Genomic DNA, 21,485 nt, shown 5'->3' with positions numbered 1-21,485 from the left:
TCGGCCAATCTGTCTTGCGTAACCTTTTTCCAACATGATGTACCAACACCCTTCCGCCTACCCAGTGGGGTGCGGATGTCCTCCACCAGATTCCACCCCAGTTGTTGTGCCTGTTGCACGCCGTTGTGTACTTTTGGTGCACGTTCGGACATCCTCAGCTCGGTACTCACCCATTTGTGAGGACAACCATCTTGCTTGTCCTGTGAGAAAGCAAATGTTGCTTACCTGATGTAACAGGTGTTCTCACAGGACAGCAGGATGTTAGTCCTCACGAAACCCACCCGCCACCCCGCGGTGTTGGGTTCGTTTTCTTATTTTATTTTTCGGCACTGCCTGTAGCTTTGAAACAAGACTGAAGGGGGACCCCTGCTGGCTGCAGGGTTTGTGCCGTGCTGGGCATGCCCAGTAGGGGCCAGTCAAAGTTCCAGAAACTTTGACAGAAGTTTTCCGTGGTTGGGCTCCATCCTCGATGTCACCCATTTGTGAGGACTAACATCCTGTGAGAACACCACCTGTTACATCAGGTAAGCAACATTTGCTATCTCCACAGTGATAGAACAGTACTCTGTTCTTGATATGACGGTAACTAATTAAGAAAGCAGGCTATATTCAGTATTTAGCTGCAGTGTTGAATATGCTTCCAAAGTTAGCCGGATAAGTTTATCTGGCTAACTTTGCAATCTGGACTGTGTCTGAAAATAGACCTCTTAAAGTTTATTGTATCATCACAGAAAGTATATAACCATTAACTCAACATCCATTACAATAAATTCTGGTGTTTATACATTGGTAAAGTAAGCTCTCAATTCCCTCGAGATTGAGTTTGTTGTGTCTTGTTTTACTGTTTGTGTTTCTGGTGGGAAGGGGTGGATGAGGATTCGGGGAGGGGGTAGTGGGAGTTCGGGAAATGTATAGAAATTGAGTAGGAGAAGTGGCATGGGATCAGCATCTCTTCTAACTTAAGCTTATCATCATAGAAGAAAGAGAGTGCAGTTGCTGAAGCTGGGGCACAGCAGCTCTTATCCACACAAACTTTAACATCTATCTGTCAAATAGACAAACACATTCTCTCTCCCGTTATCAGGTCACATCTTCTGAGCCCACCTGCCCCACAGGATCCCACCCACCGAGCATACTCTCCTTAGGGGATTTAAGGTGGACCAAGTGTCTGACCTGGTCCTGCACAGGTAAATAGTCCCTAGTATTCCCCTATCTCACAACCTGCTACTGGTAATCTGTAACCTATCATTAAAATTTGTCACTGCTCCTGAGGACTGGAGGATATTTTATTTATTTATTTAATTTATTTATTTAGGAATTTTTATATAGTGACATACACTCGGAGTATCACATCTGTTTACAAATAACATGAACTTGGATATCCAGTTTAACACCATTATTTAAAAAAAAAAAAATGCTCCGAGGGAGGAAATGATGCCATCGGGCTGAGCAGTCATGAAAACTGAGGCACCTCATCCTCTCGGGATATTCATTAAATATCGTAGCCATCGCTGCTTGAAATTAAGTGTATTGTTAATAAAGGCTTAGGGGTAGATTTTAAAACGCCGGCGTGCCTATTTTGCATAGGCCGCCGGCGCGCGCAAAGCCCCGGGACGCACGTAAGTCCCGGGGCTTCCTAAAAGGGGCGTGTCCGGGGGCGGGCCGGGAGGGTGGTCCCGAGTCCCCCGGCACTGCGGCCTGTGCTGGGGGATGCCGGGGCGGTGCGCGCAAGTTACGCCTGCTTGAAGCAGGCGTAACTTGCCCAACAAAGGTAGGGGGGGGGATTTAGGTAGGGCTGGGGGGTGGGGTAGATAGGGGAAGGGAGGGGGAAGGTGGGGGGACGTGGAAGGAAAGTTCCCTCCGAGGCTGCTCTGCGTGCGTACTTTTGTTCGCGCGCGCATATTTTTTTGAAGATCTACCTCTTACTGCATAAAACAGATGCGTCCCAGCGCAAATTGGTGGATTTCAAGAAATTCTCAAACCAAAAAGGGAGCCGCGATCAAATGGCTGTCGAGACCAACATGGCAGACCAGGATGGCCTAAAACACATGGAAGGCCCAATGGAAGCACAAAGACAGACACAAGATATAAAAGACACTAAAACGGAGATGTCAGACCTAATGGGTGAACCGAGAGATGAAATAGCTGAATTAGGCTGGAACATGTATATCGAAAGCGCAGTGGAGTCTCAAACTATTGAGATACAGCGACTTCGTGATAGCACCTCCACTATTCAAGCTGACTACTGTGATGCAGTGCAGCACTGCCGGGGTCAGGAACAGACAAGACAGCATAGGACGGCAGGTAATACCAGAGCTAGACAGCAGAGGGCGCAAGGGAGGACAAGAAACTACAAATCCCAGGTTCTTAGAGCCATCACCTGACCCGTGGGGAGAGCCTGAAGGTGAACAGGTAGCAGACTCAGAGAATAACGAGTCAGACACGGGTGAACCGATGGAGTTAGAGGAAGAGGGCGGGCCTACGTGGTGGCAATGGCCAGAAAAAGCCAGCTCCGGGAGGCAGGAAGGGGAGGAGATGGAGGTAGGTTCTGGGGGAAAAGAATCCTCCAGCTCTCATATGGATACAGAGTAGCCAGAAAGGGGAGAAGTATAACTTACACCTTAAAGGAAGTTGGGGAGAAGGGCTCTGAAGAGCCTGGTGTGTCTGGTATTTAAATATAGACGTGTGGGACTTGAAAGGTAACTCTGCGCAAGCACCGGTTGTAAGGGAGCCGGAGTGCTTAGGGGCAGGTTCATTTGTCCAGGTTTAGAGCCACCAAGAACTGGTGGAGGCGGGGGATGGGAAGGAGTAAATGTTATAGATCCTTCTGTTGCCTTATAAAATGCTTTGAAGAAACTGTCTCTCTGTGTTATCTTTGGGGATTGGGGGCTGTTTCACCCCTCAACTCCGTACAAAGAGAACCTGGAAGCCCAGCAAACCCAGGGCCTGCTGAGACCCGAACCCAGGGATTTAAGAGCGGTTCACGGACTCCAGGGATATCAGGGACTCACAAAAGGCCTGCGCGAGAGGCAGAGGACCGGCACCCTGGGCAGCGCTGACGGTGAGCCGTTACACTACTCATCGCTTCTTGACAAAGTCGAAGACATAGAAAATAGATCAAGAAGAGCGAACTGGTACCAGAGACGCCCGAATTCTCGGACTGCCATGAAGTGGTCCAAAAGATATGCAAACACATCCTGTCACAAGAGCAATCTTCTGAGACAACAGACATTTCATCATTAATCACCATTGACTTAGAGAGAGCATGTTGCGCCTTGGGCCCAAAGCTTTCCAACTGCTTGCGCGACATTATTACTTGCTTTCACAAATTTGCCATGAAAGATAGGATCTTTGCTGTGGCACGCAAGTTACCTTCTATAGAGTGGGAGGGCCATACGATAGCGCTTTTTGAAGATATCAGCAATCACCCTCTGATGCCGAATGGAAATGAAGGGGATTACTGAAATACTACGGCAGGAAAAAATCCGCTACCGATGGCTTTACCCCTTCAGACTTGTATTTACTATACAAGGAGCATCTCACAGAGTAAGATCAACAATGAAGCTGCTTCGATCCTGAAGGACGCAGGATTGGAGATCCCTGGGGGACTTTGAAAGCGTCCTTACAAACAGTGCGGAAGGCAGAGGCCCTGAGATGCCAGAGGGTCGGCAGAGGAACTCTGATGAAGGGTTTAATGGATCCTCTACCACTTGAATGTTACCACACATGGGTTGTGTGCTTTTTGTTTTCAACACATTATAGCTAAAATATAACGATATGGACAGTATTTCCATTGTTGGTAATAATACTCATGGCACTTGTTCTCCAGAATAACAGATACTTTGTTTAAGCTGGATTAGCCATGTAGAACTTATAAAGAAAGTTGTTGTTTAGTTGCCTGAGGGAATGGGTAACTTTGAGGCTCGATGGCAATTCCTCCTCTATATAGCTTGCAACCGTAGTCAGGTGAATGTGGTTGCTATGGGGGGGAGTGGTGGTATGGGGGAAGAGAGGGGATTAAGTTGGGGTGGGGGGAGGATTGGGGATGATGATAGCGATGGTTACTATCTTTAGTTTTGACATTATTTTGCTACCATTTGCCATATTTCAATTTCTAGGATCTCTATATAGGATACATTTTTGGGCTTACAGCAATGTGGGTTAGAGTTCATTTGTGTGCTATTGGTGTCAAGAATGGGGACTCCATCCAAAAGGGAGCGAATAGACATATTTTCTAATGGCCACCTTTAAAAGTTTGTCGCTCAATGTCAAGGGGCTAAATTCCACCGTAAGATGCGACTCCTTTTCAGTGTCCTCCAGCAGTTTCAAGTGGGGGTGGCCTGTATTCAAGAGTCACATCTCAAACGTAGGCATGAACACTTGATGAGTTCCACTGACTACCCTTCTCAATTTTGGTCAGCATCTACCAAGGAATCTAAATATACTGGGTTGGGATTCTCATATACAAGGATTTGATATTTGAATGCAAATATTGTTATAGGGACCCCAAGGGAAGGATTTTGATTTTAGTTATGATTGTTGGAGGGGAAACATACACTTTGATTAATATCTATTCACCTAATACTAAACAAGAGTCCTTTTTCTCCTCTCTCTCTGAGCTTATTTCCACTTATGCTGAGGGTCACATAATGGTTGCAGGGGATTATAACATTACAACTGACCCAACCCTTGATAATTCTAGAGACTCACAAATTGCTCTTTCACAGGAATATAAATTGTTTAAGTGTTTTATGGTCAATGAGGGCCTTGTTGATGTGTGGAGAAATAAATATCCTCATTCAAGTAACTACACGTTTTTCTTGCCAGCACATAACTCTTATTCTCACATTGATCTGATGCTGCTAGATAAAGGTCTAGTAACTAGAGTTTAGACTGTAGAGAGAGAACCGATCACTTGGTTGGACCATGTGCTGTTTTGGCTCTCCCTGGTTTTTGGAGGCTACAATAAGGGCCAACTATATTGGAAACTTAATGACAGCCATTAGACAACAAGACCTTTGTGACTTAGTTGCAAGAAGTTATTAGAGAGTATTTATTCTGTAATGACACAAATGACACCTCACCAATAACATTGTGGGAGTGTCTAAAAACTGTGGTTAGGGGGAAATTAACTGCGTTTGCTTCCCATAAAAAGAAACAGGAAGAGAAGCAATGGGAAGAGCTGCTAGAACAAATAATCCAGCTTGAAAATTTACATAAACAGGGATCTTCTGTTTCAATTTTGCACAAATTAGACTCCTACCACTCACAATTAGCAGATTTAGATGCAGCCAAAATAGCATATCAACTGGAGAGGGTCAACCAATGATGATATGAAGGTGGCAACAAGGCAGGCAAGCTGTTAGCCAGCAGATTAAAGACTAAGGCCCTTCACAATAATGTGATAATGCTTAAAGATGAGTCTGGGAAGATTCTTACAATGAATACAGGTATCAGAGCATGGTTATTGTGCTTTTATTCAAATTTATATAATGCAGATACCAGGATTGATACAAATGCTATAGATCAATTTTTGGCTTCCACACCCCTTCCCAGTTTAGATTTGGCACAGAGAATATCTAGATAAAGAGATAACTCAAATGGAAGTGGCAGCAGCCATTAAGAAATTAAAAGGGGGGAAATCACCTGGCCTAAATGGCTTTACGGCCTGCTTCTACCGTAAAATTTCAGCATTATTGATTCTTTCTTTGACTAAAATGTTCAACGCCTTGCGAGGACAACATATTCTGTATCAAATCTCCAACATCGCGGCTATTGCTATCCTAGCCAAGCCTGGATGAGACACATCTTTATGTGACTCGTATCAACCCATGTCATTAATCAATATTGATTTAAAATTACTATCTAAAATTCTGGCTGATCGATTGAGAGAAGGTGACCAAAATGATAAGTTGCATGGAATGGCTGCCCTGTGCAGTAAGGCGAAGGAAGCTAGGGCTGTTCAGTTTGGAGAAGAGATGACTGAGCAGGGATATGATACAGGTTTACAAAATCATGAAAGTACTTGAACAAGTTAAGGTAAATCAGTTATTTACTCTCTCAAATAATAAAAGGACTAAGGGGCACTCCATGAAGCTAACAAATAGTTTAAAATGAATCGAAGAAAATTCTTTTTCACCCAGTGCATAGTTAAGCTCTGGAGGAAAAATCCATAAACTGCTATTAATTAATAAGCAATAGTAGCTTGAGATTTATTTAATGTTTGGGTACTTGCCAGGAACTTGTGTCTTGGATTGGCCACTGTTAGAAACAGGATACTGGACTTGAAGGATCCTTGGTCTGATCCAGTATGGCAATTCTTATGTTCTTATAGTACATCCTGTTCTTATAGGCAGGATGGCCTCTGATAACGTTCAAAAGATCGTAAACTCTGTGGTGGGCATGGCAGCAAAGGACCCATTTGTACTATTCATTGTAGATGCCAAAAAGGTGTTTGATTACGTGCATTGGCCTTACCTATTTAAAGTTCTGGGCAAATTCCAATTTGGACCTTCGTTCGTAACCTGGTTACAGAAACTCTGCTCCTCCATCAGGGCATGTATAAAGGTCAATGGAGGATATTCTCTCACATTCCCAGTATGTCGAGGTACTAGATAAGGCTGCCCCCTGTCACCGCTTCTCTTTGCATTGTTCCTGGAACCTTTTGAACAGAGGATTAGAGATAATGCAGAGCTAACGGGAGTACGAGTGGGAGATTTCCATTCCAAATTATCCCTATTTGTGGACGATATTATTTTTACACTGTCCCAACCAACTTCCTCCCTGAAGGGGGTTCTTTCGGAAATGTCCAGATTTAGTGTGATTTCTGGATTCAAAGTAAATGTGGAGGAGTCAGAGATCCTTAACATTACATTACCTATGGAAGAAGCAGAGGAACTTTGTCATAAGCTTCCCTTTAAGTAGGCACTGCATAAAATTAAATGTTTAGGGGTTTATCTCAGGAATTCCCAGGATTTTTCCCACTTAAATTACCCACCCTTAATGAAACATTTGTACAGAGATATGGAGGATTGGAACAGATACCAAATATCATAGTTAGGACAAATAGCCACAGTTAAGATGAACATCTTGCCTCGGCTAACATATCTTTTTCAGACTTTGCCAGTAGAAATGCCTTCAATCCTGTTAAAAAGTTGTCAAAGAATGCTATTACAATATATATGGAGGGGGCAATATCCGAGAGTTGCACAAAAAATATTGGTCCTTCATAAAAAAAAAAAACCAGGGAAGATTGGGAGTACCTAATGTATCCTGGTACTATGCTGCATCACAATTGAGGGCGCTTATTGATCGGCATAGGGTCAACCCCCCAAAACTATGGGTTCAACTTGAGCAGGCTATATTGGGGAAACTTTCTGTTTCCGCTCTAGCGTGGCAGCTAAAGAAGTCCTGGCCTACAGATATAACACTATCACCGGCTATGCTTGTACTCGTAATACCTGGACAAATGGAAGGGACATTTAGAAGGATTACGTACATGTTACCATAGCACACATTTTTTCTAATACGTTTTTTATATCTGGATTGGGAGGTGGTTCTTTTTCAGAGTGGAAGAATAAAGGTATTAGCATAAGGGCACATCTATGGGAACCTTCAGAGCTCTCCACTTTCTCCTCATTGCAAACTAAATATTACCTTCCAGAGAGAGATATTTGCCTGTCTACAATTGAGACACTTTTCTGTTACTCAAAGCCTGGCAGCCGACCTATAGAAAGGAGTGCCATTACTTGAAACTTTTTGTAGGCAAGCTGTCAAAGCTACTAAAGTTTTATCAAAAATGTATTTGCTTTCTAATTCTGATCTCCCATATAAACCTACCCATTTAAAAGAATGGGAAATAGATTTAGCAGAGGAAAAACTACTGAATATTGGGATGATCTCTATGGATACTGAGGAAAGGGATTTTTCCTGTCGATAGCAGGGCTGAATTAGCCATGCTGTTTGGGAAGTGCTGCGATCCCGGGTAGGTGGAGTTTCTCTTAGCTGATCACAGAGTTTTGAACTCTGTGCGTCTGCGCGGTCGTCTTCCCGCGCAGTTCCCTCACCTCTTCAGTTTCTTTTTTTCTGCGAGCCGTTCGCACACGGGGTATTTTTCTCTTAGCGATTTTTTTCTCTGACTAGATTTTTTTAATCGAGTATTTCGTTTTTTTTCTCTCAGATTTCACTTCCCAGATGGCTCCGAAGCCGTCTGGTTTCAAATATTGCCAATGTGGCAAAATTATGTCCATCACAGATGGACATAATTATTGCTACATTTGCTTAGGCCCGGACCACGATCAAAAGTCGTGCCGGGACTGCGGCAGGATGTCTCCAAGGGCCCAAAGACACTGGGCCGCGAAGATGGAGAGGCTCCGCTTGGGCACTTCGGCCCCACCATCCTCCGTCCATTCTTCGCCGGGACCGGCGAAGTCGGGTAAGGCCCATCTGAAGCGGGCGTCCTCGCTGGGACCAGCGGGATTCGAGAGGCCTGAAAAGCACCACAGGCCAGGGTCTCAACACCCTCAAGGCCTCATTCTGAAGCCAGGGATTCGGCAGAGAATATACATCGTAAAACACCGGGGACCATTTCATCGGAGCCTGCGCCGTCTACGTCAAAAACACACGACGCTTCAAAACGAACGAAGCACGGCGCACCTACGGAGCATAGCCGAGACGACGCATCCTCGACGCGTCACACGACGCACGGAGTAATCACGAAGCACGGAGCTGATATGGCGCACGGAGCAACTGTGCAACACGGAGCATCTACGGCGCACGGAGCACATATGACGCGAAGCCTATCGCACGACGCACCCACGGAGCATAGAATAATCTGGGATGCCCCTATAGCGCATGGTGCTAAAACAATGCACCTCCAATCACCAGAAAGGAGTGCATTGGGCAAACATAGCCATAAATCACATATGGCTTCCACAAAACAAATAAAACGATCAAGAAGTTTGTCAAGAAAATCCGTAACATCAGATGTAGACATTCAAGGCGTCTCAACATCAGACTCCCTATCATCAGGCCATTCTCCTAGTGGTAGTTCTTTGGCCAGTCTCTCATCGTTTTCTAGAAAAAAGAGACATTCTCCTTCCTTACAAGTACCATTAACGAAACGCATTCGCCCTTTGCCAGTTATACCTCCTCAAGGTCAACATAAGGGACAAGTACCGGAGGATATCTTGCTTGCGGCTATTCCAACAAGAACCCCAAAGCAAAAGATTCATATTCCTCCACAAGGTACTTTGGCTGCATCAACTATGACAAAAATTTCTGATATTCTCTCCTCTTTTTTCCAAGAATTGGAAAAAACAAAGGAATTACCACCACAACGTTCTCCAGAAGATTCTCCTGCACCGCATACAGGATTAGACTCTCCAGAACCAGAAAAAGAACATGCTCCAACTCAACCTGTCAGCCCAGGTTCTCCGGAATCAATTTATTCCGTTACTTCTTCAACGGGTATGCCATCTGACCCTCAGGAGGGGTTGCCTGAACCATATTCTCCTCCCGAGGACTTGATCTATTTGAAATTTGTTGAGAAAGTGGGCAGTCTTCTTCAGGTGGAAACAGGAAGAATACCTGACCCCAGGGCTGAAATGCTCTGTATTTTAAAGATATTCGAATCTCCTCCCGAGCCTACTGCTCTCCCACCTCATTCAGTATTAGAAAATCTACTCTTTAAAATTTGGAAGACTCCTTTCCTTTCTCATCACCGGCTACTTCTAGAAAGATTGACATCAAATATAAGATGTGTAATTCAGCAATTTATGAATCAGCCCAACTACCACACCAATCAATAGTGGTCGAATCAGCCTTGTCCAAAGCAAAACGGAATAAGTTGCATTCAAATACTCCACTGGGTAGAGAAAATAAATGCCTAGATGATTTTGGGAAAAAGATCTATCATTCCTCTATGCTTACCAATAGGATACAGCATCACCAGTTTTATACTACGCAGTACCTCTTTGAATCACTCCAAAAACTGCGTCCACTGTGTATATCCGAAAACAATACACCACACCAATCCTTCTTGGAGATGGAAGAAGGACTTAGGCATTTATTACGCTCTATTTATGAATCTTTCGAATCTTTGGCAAGAACATCTGTTTCAGCTATTGCGGCCAGGCGTATGGCTTGGCTCAGAGCCAGCGCAATTCGGATGGATGTCCATGAGAAGTTGGTGGACATTCCATGTATGGGCTACAATCTCTTTGGCGATAAATTTGGAGATATCGTATCACATTTAAAAGAACAAAGTGCAGCGGTACAATCTCTCACCACTCCTGCAGATTCCCAGAAGTCACAACATCGATTCTATCCTTACCGTCATCAGTATTACTCGAGACCATACAGCAGGCCTTATACACAGTACAGACCTCAACAGAATGTCCCTCCGAGAAATGCAGCTCAGCAGGGCGCTCGGGGTCACGCCAGGCAGCAAAGAACAACAAAACAAGCGCCAACCCCTCAGCAGAAGCCTGCTTCCTCTTTTTGAAATTGATGAAGCCACCACCTCTACCTGCTTTCATAGGAGGACGCCTTCAATTTTTTCTCCAAAATTGGGATTCCATCACTTCAGATCAGTGGGTACTAAACATTATCAGAAACGGTTATTCTCTAAACTTTCAATGCACTCCATCTCTTCCTCATATTCCTCCGAAGAGAATGATGCGATACCATTCCACATCCCTCACAGAGGAATTGAACAACCTCCAGATTCAACAATCTATCCAAATTATTCCCCTTCATCAGCAACACCAGGGATTTTATTCCCAATATTTCCTCATTCCAAAGAAGTCGGGCGGCCTACGACCCATTCTAGATCTCCGACTACTCAACAAACATATACAGAGAGAGAAATTCAAAATGACTTCTCTCAAAAATATCCTACCACTGATTCAACAGGATTGGCTATGTTCCATCGACCTGAAGGATGCATATTCCCATATACCAATTCACCCGTCTTCTTGGCGTTACCTATGTTTCCAAGTTCAGAATACACATTACCAGTTCAAGGTTCTCCCATTTGTCCTATCTTCAGCCCCAAGGATATTCACCAAATGTTTAGCAGTGGTGGTGGCTCACCTAAGGAAACTTTCGATCCAAATATTCCCTTATCTGGACGACTGGTTAATAGTAGCATCGGACCAGTCTACACTGCAAGAACACACGATACGCAAGATCGAATGTCTTCAGAAGTTGGGATTTATAATCAATTTCGATAAGTCTCACCTACAACCAACTCAGATACTTCAGTTCATAGGCGCTCGCATAAATACAGTGGAAGAGAGAGCGTACCTTCCCCAGGACAGGATGCAAAACATACAATCACTGGCACACAACCTACTTCACAGAGGACGGGCAACAGCTCGCCAGGTTCTTCAACTCCTAGGTCACATAGCAGCAGCAATCTATGTGGTTCCCCACACCAGACTACACATGCGCCTATTACAATGGGGTTTAAAAACTCAGTGGTCTCAATACATATAACCACTCACCACCAAGATTCAAATTACAAACGCAATGAAAGAGAACATTCGATGGTGGCTCCTGTCCAAGAACCTTTCCTCGGGAGCTCCATTCCGTTTACCCACCTCATCAAATAACTCTGACCACAGATGCCTCCAACAAGGGTTGGGGAGCACATCTGAATGACCTGAAAACTCAAGGTCTGTGGACCCCTCAGGAATCCACATATCAGATCAATCTCCTGGAGCTAAGAGCCATCTGGATGGCACTGCAAACCTTCTCCGATCAGATACGGGGATCAAGCCTTATCAGATACGGGGATCAAGGCCTTATTCTCTGCCTGTACGATAGACCCTGATACTCCTAAGCACATTATGCCTTATCTATCTTATCAATGGTATTATATTTATAATTGCTGCCTGCTCTAACCTATCTTTCCAGCTGATTAAGCCTCCAAGTTCTTACTCCCTGTTGAATGTAACTTTGCCTCTTCCACACCATTTGTTGATTTACGTTAGTTGTCACTACAGTTTTTTACCCTGTTCGATGTAAACCGATCCGATATGGTTTTTATCTATGAAGGTCGGTATAGAAAAGTAATAAATAAATAAAATGGTATATACAGACAACCAGGTAGCCATGTTTTACATAATCAAAGAAGGAGGGTCCGGTTCATGGACTCTCTGCCAAGAAGCAACACAAATTCTACATTGGGCAGTCAAGGCCCAAGTATCAATTCAAGCAACGTATCTTCCAGGTCTGGACAATGTCACAGCAGACAGTCTCAGTCGTAGTTTTCAACTGCACGAATGGACCTTGAATCCAGAGGTGGCACAAACCATCTTCAAACAGTGGGGGTTTCCCAGAATAGACCTCTTTGCCACAGAAGCAAACAGACAAGTCCAAACCTTTTGCTCAATTTACCCCAGCAATCAAAGGATGGCTCCAGATGCCTTTCTCATTCTATGGACACCAGACTTGATGTATGCCTATCCACCCATTTGTCGAACGATTCAGAAATGCATCCAGGACGTGTCGGACATGATTTTAATAGCCCCAGCATGGCCGAGACAGCCCTGGTACACGTATCTCTTGAAACTCTTCATTCAACCACCGATACAGCTACAAAACCTTCCACATCTTCTGACACAGGAAGGGGGCTCACTACTTCACCCCATGAATCAATCACTTCATCTCGCGGCTTGGAGGTTGAGAGGCAAATATTAACTCCCTTAGGCTTATCCTCTCAATTAGAGGATATTCTTATTGCGTCAAGGAAACCTTCAACTAGACGTAACTACAAAGGGAAGTGGCAACGTTACTTAGACTAGTGTGCTCCAAAGAACATAGACCCTTTTTCATCTACGGCCACTCAATTATTGCAGTATCTGCACACACTCTACGAAGCAGGATTAGCAACCACTTCAGTACGAGTTCACATCAGTGCTATAGCAGCCTTTCATGAACCTTTTAATTACCTTCCAATGTCTAACCACCCGTTGATATCTAGTTTCATGAAGGGAATGCTCCGACTTCGTCCACCGGTGACTAAGCCTCCCATTCCATGGGACTTAAATGTAGTCCTAGAACAACTAATGCTTCCACCTTTTGAACCATTAGAATCTAGCCACATTAAATATATGACATGGAAAACAGTTTTTCTCATTGCCATTACTTCTGCAAGGAGGGTCAGCGAGCTTCAAGCTTTGGTTCACTACTCTCCTTATCTTGAATTCTACCATGACAAGTTGACCCTTCGTCCTCACCCTTCTTTTCTACCTAAGATCGTAACATTTTTTCATCTTAACCAAACCATAACTCTACCTATTTTTATGTTAAAACCACATCATAACGAACGTGAAAAACTTTTACACACATTAGACTGTAAGAGAGCGCTGGCCTACTATAAAAACAGGACTCTATCAACTTCGAGACCTTCTCAACTATTCCTCTCCTTTAACCCAAATGATCCTGGTCAACAAGTCTCAAAAAGGACTATAGCCAGTTGGTTATCACAATGCATACTTTTTTGCTACAACAAACGCTCCATCAAACTACCCACTAAACCTCAGGTGCACCAAATTCGCGCCACCGCAGCTTCAGTTGCACACTTAAATAAAGTGCCATTAATTGAGATCTGCAAAGCGGCAACATGGTCGTCCATTCATACCTTCACATCGCACTATTGTCTCCAACAACAGATGACCTCTGATGCAGCACTAGGCACAGCAGTCTTATCACTAAAAAGAACATGAGACTGTGTCTACCACTTCAAAGGTTGATGTCCTACCCTAAGAACAATAAATATACAAGGACACAACCAGGGAGCTTGGGACTCCCAAACAGCATGGCTAATTCAGCCCTACTATCGACGGGAAAAATCAAGTTTGCTTACTGTAAACGGTGTTTCCGTAGATAGCAGGATGAATTAGCCATGCTGACCCACCCATCTCCCTAGACAGTCACAAAGAATCAGACATTCCTTCAGAGCTTACCTCTCGCTTGGCTACAAAGAAACTGAAGAGGTGAGGGAACCGCGCGGGAAGACGACCACGCAGACGCACAGAGTTCAAAACTCTGTGATCAGCTAAGAGAAACTCCTCCTACCCGGGATCGCGGCGCTTCCCAAACAGCATGGCTAATTCATCCTGCTATCTACGGAAACACCATTTACGGTAAGCAAACTTGCTTATTTCAGCTTCTCTTATTGAAAACGAGTATAAAGTATTTTATAGATGGTACCTTTCTTCGGCCCACTTGCATCGGCTATACCCTTCTAGATCTGATAGATGTTGGAAAGGCTGTGGACAATTAGGATCGTATCTTCATCAATGGTGGTCATGCCCACGTTTACAACTATTCTGGAAAATGGTCTCTTTGTGGTTCTCAAAAATGTTGGGGTTTGAGGTCACACTCTCGTTCCAAATGGCTCTCCTGAACAATTTAGCTATTATTGAGGATCCAAATCATCAGAAGTTGATGCACTATAAACTAATTGTAGCTAGGTGTGAAGTTGTGAGATTATGGAGGGACACTGCTGCTCCAAAGTGTTTCAAATTACAGGAACGAGTAACGTAACTTGTATCAGTTGGAGAGAATTACTACTCATAAAAACAAAGTTCTCCCTTCATAAAGATTTGGACTCCCTATACAAACTGTTTGACGTTTTGAGACATCCAGATTACGCTTTAATATTATTTAATATTATTACATGTTTATGGATGGTAATACTGTCATGAATGCGCAAAGGGGGGGGGGGGTAAATGCTGTTATAATTGAGACAACTGGACTTCCGGTGATGACGTAAGGGAGACGGAAGTGCCGGGATAGAGCTCTGCGGCCCCGCTCCCGCAAAGCGAATAAAATATACGTTTTCGCCGCTCGAAACAGGTCCTGGCACTTACCGACGGCTTTAGGATCTGTGGCCGCCTGACACCGCGCAGGTAAAACTGCGCGGAAATAGGTAGACTTGCGCGCCCGCCACGACCCTGCCTGCTCCGTCTGCCGCTGAAGTGCTGAGGAAAATGGCGGCAGCCTGGAACTGCAGCCTTGGTCTGATTTGAGATTTTGTTAGTGGACTACTCGCCCACTTGGTGTGCCTCGCGGCTGGGACGGAGGGCATGCGAAATCGGGGCTCCCGCTGTGTTCCAGACCGGAGTTGTCGACGACCACGTGTTCCCAAGATGGCGGAGGCACCTGCAGGAGACAAGGTACTAGCTTCTTTTACCGAGGATGTGATGCAACAATTGTCCCAGTGGGTTAGTGAGGCGTTAGATGGCAGACTTATTAAACTTCAGACCGCGATGGAGGATATAAAGTCAGCTGTGGAAGGCCACTCTAAGCGATTGGATACGGCGGAAGCCACTTTGTCAGACCTGGGGGACAGATTGGCGGAGTCGGAGCGCCATGTGGTGGATTTAAGAAGCCAGCAGCGAGAGCTTCTGACCAAACTTGAGGAACAGGAGGATCGGGGCCGGCGAAACAATTTAAAAATCATTGGCTTGCCTGAAACGCTGAAAGAAGGTGAGCTGAGGGACTTTGTGGAAACATGGCTCCTGAGGCAGGTGGGCCTGGAGCTGGGTACCGAGAAGCTACAATGTCAATGGGTGCATCAGGTGGGCCCGATGCGGGAAGGCAGTGGCTGGCCGTGGCCCGTGCTGGCATGTATCTTGTATTGGGAGCACAAAACCCAATTGCTTAGGGCCTATCATAAGAAACCTGATGTGGAGTACAGCAGCAGTAAAATTCTGTTGTTCAACGACTTTTCGGCAAGTACCGCGGCCCAGAGAAAAGTTCTCGCACCGGCCTGTACGGAGCTCCACAAACGAGGCATCCAATTCGCTTTGCTCTACCCGGCTAAATTACATATCCATCACGATAATAGAGTCCTCTTCTTAACCTCCAAGGAGGAAGCTGATCGCTTTATAATGAACTTACCGAGACACGGTGAAGTGTGAGTTTGAGGGCCTTGAATCTACGGTGCAAGAAGTTGGTTTTGGCTCAGTTTGAAGAGCCTCCGTTGTTTTTCATCTGGCACCCAGTTCATGGAACAGCAGTTGGTGGGCTCACTGGGCATCCTTTTACTTATTCATGAGAAATGGAACGGCGTGTCTGGGCCTGGTGGCTGGTGGGGGTGGACGTACTTCACCCTGATTGCTGCAGTGTGGAAGAGGCTTGGAACGTGTCAATATTCGAAGCAACTTTATGTAGACCGTTACCCCTGTGGTTTTAAAGGGGTGTGGAACCCCTTTAAAACCACAGGGGTCACGGTCTACGAGACTGGCTCACCTAATGGGAGCTCTAGGCTCTCTAATGATCATGCTCAGGACTTTGTTTATATGATCTTGTACCGTAACCATGGGATGGACCTATGAATGAAGGAAGGGAGCGGGGCTGGAGGAGGGCGTCCTAGGACCACAATGGTGTTAGGTGGTCTGCGGTGGGCCCTGAACCTCTGGGAGTGGTGGTGTGTAGTAGTGCTATGGGTGTGTGGGGGTTGGATGTGTGGAATGTATGAGGGTGTGCTTGGTATGTGTGCTAGGGGGAGGGGGAGAACGTGTGGGATTTCTTCTTGGACCTAGGCTGGGTATATTTATTTGGATGTCATCATAACCTGAATCTGCTGTCTCTGGAGCCCAGGCTGGGGGGCCCCGGAGGTGTGTTCATATATGGCTTTACTGAAGTATTTTACATATTAATGGTATGTTATGGCGCAGGTTAAAATCGTTTCTTTAAATGTGGATGGCCTACATTCCCCTATTAAGCGGAAGAAGATATTTACTGTGTTCAGACGTATGAACGCCCAAGTAGCGTTTCTCCAAGAATCTCATTTGGGGGACACCGAACATGCTAAATTAAAGCGGGAATGGGTGGGCCAATGTTTTTACTCTTCCTTTAATGCTAGGAAGCGAGGTGTGGCCATCCTCATTCATAAAAATTTGCCATTTCAGCCTGCGCAGACTTTTCAGGATCCTGAGGGACGGTATGTTATTGTGGTGGGCCAGTTAAATCAACAGAAATTGGTGTTTTGCAATGTTTATGCTCCTAATGTGTATTCCTCAGTTTTTTTTACTGACTTGATAAGTCGTATGGCTGAATTTTCAGATTGTGGCTTTGTGGTGGGAGGGGATTTTAATTTGGTTGCCAATAAGTCACTGGACAATCGTCCTCCCAAGCTCGTTTCCACAAGGGATCAAACGAGGGGAGTAAACTTGCTCTGTCGAACTGCAACTTATGGATATATGGTGGGTTTTGCATCCGGGGTGACTCTGAATTCACATCTTTTTTCAAATCCTCACCAGACTTATTCTAGAATAGATTATCTACTGGTGTCAGATCACTGCTTTTCCAAGGTGATTGACGCGAGCATTGGTCTTTTTTCAGTGTCCGACCATGCCCCAGTGACGATGACTTTGCAATGTGGTCTAAATGCCCGACCCTTGTATTCATGGCGCATGCGACCCGATCTCTGTTTAGACAAAGCGTTCCATACCCACCTACAGGGGTGTTGGAAAGAATATGTTGAGCTTAATGATACCGAGGATGTCACTCCCACGACAGTATGGGAGGCGGGGAAGACGGTTATGTGGGGAGCCATCATTGCCTATATAGCTTGGCAAAATAAAATGCGTAATGCAGAGATTCTGCGGCTGACAGCTGTTCTTAAGATGGCCCAACAGCAGCATCTGGTGGGAATGACGGCTGAGGATAAGCTCCATATGGACCGGGCCCGAGAAGCTTTAAATACCTTGCTTCATCAGAGGGCGTCTAAGTTGCTTCGGTATTATCGCTATCAGTTGTATAAACATGGTAATAGAGCGAGTCGACTTATGACACATCTTAACCGGCCCAGAGAGCATCAAACAGCGGTGGTGGGTATTCAAGACAGTCAAGGGACGCACCACACTACACCCACAGCCATTGCAAATAGGTTCTTGGAATATTATTCTTCCTTATATGGCCCTAAGCCTATGGGTTTGGAGGCTGCGGAGACTCTCTTCCGTGACCTTCCGTGGCCTAGAATGACACCGGAGCAAACGGCTTCTCTTAATAACCCTATTACTGAACGTGAAATTTATGCTGTGATCCAGACACTTAAATTGGGAAAGGCAGCGGGTCAAGATGGACTGGGCTCGGAGTTTTATAAGATATTAAAGTTTTTGATTTTGTCCCCATTGTGCACTCACTATGACAACTTGCTGGTATCTGGTAGTATCTCTGCGGCGTTCAATCAATCAGTTATTGTAGTTCTCCCTGAACCGGGAAAAGATCCTTTGGAAGTGAGCTCTTATCTGCCAATATCACTGTTAAATGTAGATGTAAAGATCCTAGCTGCTCTTCTTGTGGCCAGACTTAATACGGTCCTACCCTCTCTTATTCATGAGGATCAGACTGGTTTTGTCAAAGGAAGACAGGGGGTCTGCAATGTGCATCGTCTCCTGGCGGTGCTTAGCTATAAACCAGAAGCAGAAGCACTAGTTCTCAGTTTGGATGCCGAGAAGGCTTTTGATTCCTTGTCATGGGACTACTTGTTTTGGGTGCTGCAGAGATATGGGATTTCCGATGCTTTTCTCCAGTGGCTAAGAGTGCTCTATAATAACCCTAGTGCCACTATTTTGCTCAATGGGCAACCCACGGACGACTTTTCTTTGCATTGTGGGGTTCGGCAAGGTTTGCCCCCTTTCTCCTCTGCTGTTTGTATTGGCTTTAGAGCCTTTTGCTATTCGGCTACGAAGGGAGCCCAGTTTTGTGGGAATCAGTGTGGGGGGTTATCCACTAAAGATTGCTCTGTTTGCCGATGATGTCTTGCTTTTCGTTGGTCGACCGCGCACCAGATCCCTGTTATTACTTTGTTTGAGCAGTTTCAGCGGGTAGCAGGCTTAAAAATAAATTTTGCCAAATCGGAAGCGCTGGCTATGAATGCTCATTTGCCTACTACTTGGGTTGGACCCTTTCCCTTTCAGTGGGCCCCGGATAAGCTGAAATATTTGAGTGTCTGGATCCCAAGACAGCTGGAGCGTTTATATGACCTGAATGTATCTTCATGTCTCGCGGGCCTGAGGACGCAGCTGAAAATGTGGACTTCCCTCTCACTATCTCTTTTCGGACGCTGTGCACTAATTAAAATGGTGATTGTTCCCAAGCTCTTATATTTTCTACATATGATTCCCTGCTGGCTAACAGCGGGAGACCTTAGGCGGTTACGTGCTAGTATACAGAGTTTTCTCTGGAAGGGGAAGAAAGCCCGACTGGCTTATGCAGTCTTGGAATGCCCTCGGGACCAGGGGGGCCTTAACTTGCCAGATTTTCGACTTTATAATGTCGCCTGCCAGTTACGCTTCGTAGGCGAATGGATCACTGGCTCTTACCACTATTGTGCGCCAGGGATGTTGCATAGTATGTCTAGCCCCTACTCCCCTTTAAGCATTATTCAGCTGCGTCCTGGGATGTGAAGTAATGTTCTTTATCCAAGAGTTTTGTTAAATCCCTGTGGAAAAAGCTGGGGCAGCAGATCCGCAAAGCTACCTGCCTAGAATCTCTAGCACAGTGCTGATCCGTTATGTTGAATTCTGTGATTACTCCGGAATACATGAAAGCCTGTTTCACCTCTTTGTATAAGGTGATACCGGATCTTGGTCTCCTAGAGTCCAATTTAAAATTCTTCATTGCTTTTATTATGATGATGTCCGCCGGTACAAAATGAAATTGTCTCAATCTCCTTTATGCAGCAAATGTGGCACAATGGCAGGTGAATTGCATCATCGTCTGTTTGCTTGCCCCAAGCTGCAGGCCTTTTGGACGTTTGTGCTTCAGACTATCAGCCAATGTACGCACAGGGCTATGGCGTCTACTGGGCGCAACTTAATGGCTAGTCAACATACGAGTGCCATTCCTGGTAACTGCTCTAAAGTGCAATTTGAGCGGCTGGCTGTAATGCTAGCTTGTCGCACCATTCTGGCAGACTGGATTGATCCCGCGGCGATGCCTTCTACTGCTGCATGGACTAACAGGATGGTTTCCCTCTTGCAGATGGAATTCATGGACTGTCTTAGCGGGTCCAGGAAAATGGACAAGCTATATACTGCATGCTGGCATGCATACTATAACCTGTTACCTAAAGATACACAGGTTGGATTGAATACTAATGGTTATAAGCCAACCTGGTCCTTAAAGGGTGGGGTGGGATGGATGATGGTTGAATGAGGAATGTATGTGTATGGCTGGGGGTGGGATAATATGAAACACACTTGATTGTTTTATGCATTGCTGACACACAATAATTGTTCACTGGATGAAACTACATTATCCCAGGACAAGCAGGATGCTAGTCCTCACATATGGGTGACATCACTAGCGGAGCCCTAGTGCAGGAAAACTTTCTGTCAAAGTTTCTAGAAACTTTTGACTGGCCCAGTAAGGCCACTGAGCATGCCCAGCATGCTATGATATTCTCTGCCACAGGTGTCTCTCTTCAGTCTTCATTTTTCCGCGCTGCTACCAGCATCGCGGTTCCGGAGCCATTGAGTATTTCTCAACCTTCAATTCGACTTAAAAGTCATTCTTTGATATTCTCTCTCTCAGAAAATCTCTCGGGTTCTTTTTCTTACCGGCCGGTAAGTAACCCAGTCTCAAATTTTCTGTTTACTGGAAATTTATTTTCCCCTCAAGTCGTATCGACGGCCGTCAATCAAATAAAAAAGACAAAATGTCAACAGGGTTTAAAAAATGCCCTGTTTGTACCAGAAAAATGTCACTCACAGACCCACATACTGAATGTGTAATATGTCTGGGTGACAAACACGACGTAGGCAACTGTCCACAATGCGCGGAGATGACACCGAAAAGTCGGAAGACCAGGCTCAAAAAAATGGAACATTTATTCAGCCTGCAACTAATACCTTCCCCATCGCAGTCATCGAAGTCGTCTCCGGCGGGAGCGACTAGGCGCATAATTCTTAAAAAACCTCACCCAGGACCGTCGGGGGATCACTCGTCCCCTTCATCATCCTCGACGTCGACAAAATCCACCGAAAAAACTAAGTCAAAACATCGACATCGGCATCGAAGCCCCTCGTTGTCAGACTCTGCTTCCCAGGAGGGTTCGACAGCAAAGCGGCCTAAGCACCAAGAAACATCGGAGTTCTCAACGCCTCGGCCTACCTTGATTCCACTACCTGCACCAGATCCTACACAGGGTACTGTACAAGAACTCGTACCTCAGCCTACGCCACCGCCCTCAACCGCTCTGGTTCCAACGGTTGTGCGGCCGGAATTGTCCGATTTAATTCGACAAGCGGTTTCACAGGCTTTGAAAGACCAGCTTTCAGGACCGACTTCTCTGTCGATGCCGATGCTTGCAGCATCGATGCCGGCAAATTTGCCGATGCCGGTGGTAACACCGATGCCGGGGTCGCTCTGGACTCCGACAGCACGGGAATCGATATAGATGCCTAGAATTATTACTGCATCGACTTCCATATATGCTCAAATTCCGTCTGCTCCATCGA

At 45.4% G+C, this 21,485-nt stretch overlaps 1 protein-coding gene across 3 annotated transcripts in view; it reads left to right on the top strand.

Moving 5' to 3' along the window:
- CENPJ (centromere protein J) overlaps positions 1-21,485 on the top strand; it is a 363,081-nt gene that overhangs the window by 156,722 nt on the left and 184,874 nt on the right. The window lies entirely within an intron of this gene.

The sequence above is a fragment of the Rhinatrema bivittatum genome, chromosome 5 (genome assembly GCF_901001135.1).
Source record: "Rhinatrema bivittatum chromosome 5, aRhiBiv1.1, whole genome shotgun sequence".
In the NCBI taxonomy this organism is placed as follows: Eukaryota; Metazoa; Chordata; class Amphibia; order Gymnophiona; family Rhinatrematidae; genus Rhinatrema; species Rhinatrema bivittatum.
This window is presented reverse-complemented; position numbering and strand designations above follow the sequence as displayed.